This window comes from Schistocerca piceifrons, chromosome 3 (genome assembly GCF_021461385.2).
Source record: "Schistocerca piceifrons isolate TAMUIC-IGC-003096 chromosome 3, iqSchPice1.1, whole genome shotgun sequence".
NCBI lineage: Eukaryota > Metazoa > Arthropoda > Insecta > Orthoptera > Acrididae > Schistocerca > Schistocerca piceifrons.
The window spans coordinates 497,425,599-497,431,409 of NC_060140.1; the positions used below are offsets into that span (position 1 = coordinate 497,425,599).

The window sequence follows — 5,811 nt, forward strand, 5'->3', positions numbered from 1 at the left end:
TTGTTTCCATGGTCGAACAGCTGCTCATAAGCCACAAATCACGTCGGTAAATGTCAAACGGCGCCTCGTTTGGCGTAAGGAGCGTAAAAATTGGGCGACTGAAGAGTAGAAAAACGTTGTGTGGAATGGCTAATCTCGGTACACAATGCGGCAATCCGATGGTAGGGTGTGGTTATAGCGAATGCCCGGTGAACGCCATCTGCCAGTGTGTGTAGCGCCAACAGTTAAATTCGGAGGTGGTGGTGTTATGGTGTGGCCGTATTTTTCATGGAGGGGGCTTGCACCCCTTGCTGTTTTGGCTGGCACTATCACGGCACCTTCTTGCTTCCCACTGTTGAAGAGCATCTCGGGGATGGCGACAGCATCTTTCAACACGATCGATCACCTGTTCATAATGCACGTCCTGTGGCGGAGTGGTTACACGACGATAACATCCCTGTAATGGACTGGCCTGCACAAAGTCCTGACCTGAATCCTATAGAATACCTTTGGGATGCTTTAGAACGCGGACATCGCGTCAGACCTCACCGACCGACATCGATACTTCTCCTCAAAACAGCACTCCGTGAAGAATGAGCTGTCACTCCCCTAGAAACCTTCCAACACTGACTGAACGTATGCCTGCGAGAGTGAAAGCTGTCATCAAGACTAAGGGAGAGCCAACAAAATATTGAATTACAGCATTACCGATGGAGGGCGATACCAACTTGCCAGTCATTTTCAGCCAGATGTCCGAATACTTTTGATCACATAGTGTACATCGGTTCAGCCTATTCTTTAGTCCATATGATTCTTTAATCTCAGTTCTGATACATAGCTCCTCTGCCTTACACTTGACAGTTCTGACACATTCTGACTTGTTTCGTACGTTTACCTCTGTGCAACTTGATTTAACGTCATGCACCAAGCACCTGTAGTTGTACTTGATTTTAGTGCTGATTCTGTTTAAGAGCATTCTCTTTCTCAAACAGGCATGTGTGTCCCGTAATGCCTGACGCGGCAAATCCTTAGATATTTCCAATGTGATGTCAGAACACAACCAGAAACTTAGATAACATAAATTCTTTCTACCAATACATCACAGTTGCGTTTACCTTTGGTAGCGACTGCTTTCGAACTACGGAGTTTATTTTCAGGGCTGTTGCACCTAAATTACAAAACGTTATAAGAAAACATAGAGGTTCGAAAACATAAAAATATCCTTAAAATTACATTGCTAGCTCACTGAATTATAACATACCTGCACTAAAAATGTTCTGTTAGATAACAATGAATTTACGCATAGGTAATATGCACATTATTCATAGTGACATGGAATGTCAGACCAATGTCACGTTGTAGGCGTGTTCACAAAGTGCAGATGAACTAAAGACTACTGATGAAGACAGTACCATAGCAAAACGGTCGATGTCTCTAGTGTCTCGTTTAGCATCCGTGTGCGCGCCAACGGCCAACTGCGAGTCGCATCTCAAACACAAACTGTTCAAGCACATCTTTATACAGCACGTCACAAATCTAGTACACTAGTTTCTCCAGCAACGATGAATTAGAGCTAATATAGAGTCTTTTTACGAAAAATGATTCTTTCCATGTACATGGGCCGTAGTCGTGAAAGAAATGTTATATGTAATGTCCATCACACGGCGTAAGTTAACGTGTCATGCATCACTATTCTCGATAAAGAGACTGACATCATCTGGGAACAAGCTGTAGATGCTCGAAACAGTATCAAATAGACCTAGGTGTAGTAGGTTAATGTCCCTCAATCCCGTTAATATTTGGAATAACTAGGGGGAAAAACGAACAATGCGATAAATATTTACATATCTCCCTGTTCTGTGTGTAAAATTGTTTAGCTATGAACACGTCGATGGATTAAATCCCCTTTCCGACACATATATCCAGTAAAGATCACTGTATATGGCGGATGGTGTTTGGCACAGATTACGGTGGTTTCTCTGCCCTATACGCATATTGATCAAAGGAATACTACTTGCTTGCATGTGCTCTAACGTCTCTCATCTTTTTCCTATCATATGTATGTAAAATTTATGATGGCAGTGCTAGACGAGTTATCGCACACTCACTAACTATTCTTTGTGCTTTTAACGTTCCTATTAATGCGAAACTTTTAAAGAAATACAGAAGCAGCAAAATGCTGGACTACTCCATCGAATAACTACATAAAATCATTTTGATCATAATTGGAAACAACCCAGGCCTTACAGACGTGATGAGCAGTATTTGTTTGTGTTCAATGCACCTATAAATTTCAAATGTCCACCGAAACACCTGAGAAAATGTACATGACGACCCTTATGTGGGAGAGCCTGTATCCCCGATCAAATGGCTCTGAGCAACATGGGACTTAACAACTGAGGTCATTAGTCCCCTAGAACTTAGAACTACTTAAACCTAACTAACCTAAGGACATCACACACATCCATGCCCAAGGCAGGATTCGAACCTGCGACCGTAGTGGTTGCGCAGTTTCAGACTGTAGCGCCTAGAACCGCTCGGCCACTCCTGCCGGCTATTCCACAGTGAACTGTACTGTAATTATGTATCATCTTACAAAAGCCTCATTAAAGATTGCATACCTTCTCCTATTTCCCTTTCCCAGTATTAACAGTAGTTTTCTCTCTCTCTCTCTCTCTCTCTCTCTCTCTGTATGTGTGTGCGTGTGTTGTAGAAAAGTTTTTAATTCACTCCATTATTTTACAAGCACATAGTAATGTCCAAATTCTCTTAGTAGATGGTATAGTGTGTGTGTGGACCACTGTTTTTTAACATAAACCTAACCACCATGTTGGTACCTATCTAATCCATGTTAGCTATTAATTTGCAAGATCATAGTAGGCGTTCAATTGTTTAAACATGTAAATTATTTCACTGATGCACTATGTTACAGAATTAATCGAAACTGTTAATTATCATTTATTCTAGAGAAGCTGCACGGCCGTCAGTGGTATCTGTTCTTTCGAGAACAGTTACTATCTTAATATACAGGGTGGTCCATTGATAGTGACCTGGCCAAATATCTCACGAAATAAGCAGCAAACGAAAAAAACTACGAAAAACGAAACTTGTCTAGCTTGAAGGGGCAAACCAGAGGGCGCTATGGTTGGCCAGCTAGATGGCTCTGCCATAGGTCAAACTGATATTAACTGCGTTTTTTTTAAATAGGAACCCCAATTTTTCATTACATATTCGTATAGTACGTAAAGAAATATGAATGTTTTGTTGGACCACTTTTTTCGCTTTGTGGTAGATGGCGCTGTAATAGTCACAAACGTATAAGTACGTGGTATCACGTAACATTCCGCCAGTGCGGAAAGTATTTGCTTCGTGATGCATCACCCGTGTTAAAATGGACCGTTCACCAATTGCGGAAAAGGTCGAATCATGTTGATGTATGACTATTGTGATCAAAATGCCCAACGGGCATGTGCTATGTATGCTGCTCGGTATCCTGGACGACATCATCCATGTGTCCGGACCGTTCGCCGGATAGTTACGTTATTTAAGGAAATAGGAAGTGTTCAGCCACATTTGAAACGTCAACCACGACCTGCAACAAATGATGATGCCCAAGTAGGTGTTTTAGCTGCTGTCGCGGCTAATACGCACATCAGTAGCAGACAAATTGCATGAGAATCAGGAATCTCAAACACGTCGGTGTTGAGAATGCTACATCAACATCAATTGCACCCGTACCATATTTCTATGGACCAGGAATTGCATGGCGACGACTTTGAACGTCGTGTACAGTTCTGCCACTGGGCACAAGAGAAATTACGGGACGTTGACAGATTGTTTGCACGCGTTCTATTTAGCGACGAAGCGTCATTCACCAACAGTGGTAACGCACACCGGCATAATATGCACTATTGGACAACGGAAAATCCACGATGGACAAGTGGAACATCAGCGACCTTGGCGGGTTAATTTATGGTGCGGCATTATGGGAGGAAGGATAACTGGCCCCCATTTTATCGATGCCAATCTAAATGGTGCAAGGTATGCTGATTTCCTACGTAATGTTCTACCGATGTTACTACAAAATGTTTCACTGCATGACAGACTGGCGATGTTCTTCGAACGTGATGGATGTCCGGCACATAGCTCGCGTGCGGTTGAAGCGGTACTGAATAGCGTATTTCATGACAGGTGGATTGGTCGTCGAAGCACCATACCATGCCCCGCACATTCACCGGATCTGACGTCCCCGGATTTCTTTCTGTGGGGAAAGTTGAAGGATATTTGCTATCGTGATCCACCGACAACGCCTGACAACATGCGTCAGCGCATTGTCAGTGCATGTGCGAACATTAGGGAAGGCGAACTACTCGCTGTTGAGAGGAATGTCGTTACATGTATTGCCAATTGCATTGAGGTTGAGGGACATCGTTTTGAGCATTTATTGCATTAATGTGGTATTTACAGGTAATCACGCTGTAACAGCATGCGTTCTCAGAAATGATAAGTTCACATTTATTGCATTAATGTGGTATTTACAGGTAATCACGCTGTAACAGCATGCGTTCTCAGAAATGATAAGTTCACAACACATTGGAACAACCGAAATAAAATGTTCAAACGTACATACGTTCTGTATTTTAATTTTAAAAAACCTATTTGTTACCAACTGTTCGTCTAAAAATGTGAGCCATATGTTTTTACTATTAAGCGCCATCTATCACAAAGCCGAAAACGTGGTCCAACTAAAACATTCATATTTCTTTACGTACTACAGGAACATGTAATAAAAAATGGGGGTTCCTACTTAAAAAATGCAGTTGATATCCGTTTGAACTATGGCAGCGCCATCTAGCTGGCCAACCATAGCGCCATCTGGTTTGCCCCTTCAAGCTAGACAAGTTTCGTTCTTTGTAGTATTTTCGTTTGACGCTTATTTCGTGAGATATTTGGCCCGGTCACGATCAATGGACCACCCTGTATAGTCAAATGGCTACCTGGCCATTGACCTTCGTCTGTGCGACTGCGCACAAGTTGGCCGAACTCTTACGGGACTCGTCAACTTACGTCGGCGCGAGTAAACAGTGGATGGGCACATATATCTATTAGGAACATTACGTATGTGGATTGTTGACAGTTGGTGATGTGGGTGTCACGGGAAGCGTGCAAGGGATCAGCCCCTGCAGTCGCTCTATTCATCTGTGCCCTCGATGGCACAGATGGATAGAGCGTCTGCCATGTAAGCAGGAGATCCCGGGTTCGAGTCCCGGTCGGGGCACACATTTTTCAGCTGTCCCCATCAAGGAATGTCAACAACACCTGTCAGCAGCAGAGGGTTTCAATTAATTATCATTTATAAAGCATTATATTTGGGCATTACATAATGCTGATATATGATTAATAATAATAAAACAACAGGTCATTCATAATGGTGATAAAAATGATGTCATTTATTACCCAAGTTGGACAATATGTTACGACGGATCATTGATAAAAGTGATAAGGCGAACAGGCTGATTTATGGAGAACAATGGACTCTTGTCTTAGGGACGACACTGACATATGACCGTGAAGGACAACTGTCTCAGAACTTTGACCAAAGAGGACATAGATCCATTGGGGAGAGCTAGGAGTAGCGTATCTTTGATCATGACCTTTAGGATATGTGACAATAATGCAGACTGTGCTGCAACCGGCATTGTGCCACTTCTTGCGTAACTTGTAAGATGCTGGTACACAATCTTCTCAGATTTCGTACCGTGAAATAAAATTTTCAGTATTTCTGTAAGACTCAGTTTTTTTTTTTTTTTTTTTTTTTTTTTGCCTATGCTG

At 42.4% G+C, this 5,811-nt stretch overlaps 1 non-coding gene across 1 annotated transcript; it reads left to right on the forward strand.

The window, feature by feature from the left end:
- Positions 1–5,182: 5,182 nt before the first annotated feature.
- On the forward strand, positions 5,183–5,257 carry Trnat-ugu. Its single transcript has one exon. It is a non-coding gene; the product is annotated as a tRNA-Thr (tRNA).
- Positions 5,258–5,811: the final 554 nt, after the last annotated feature.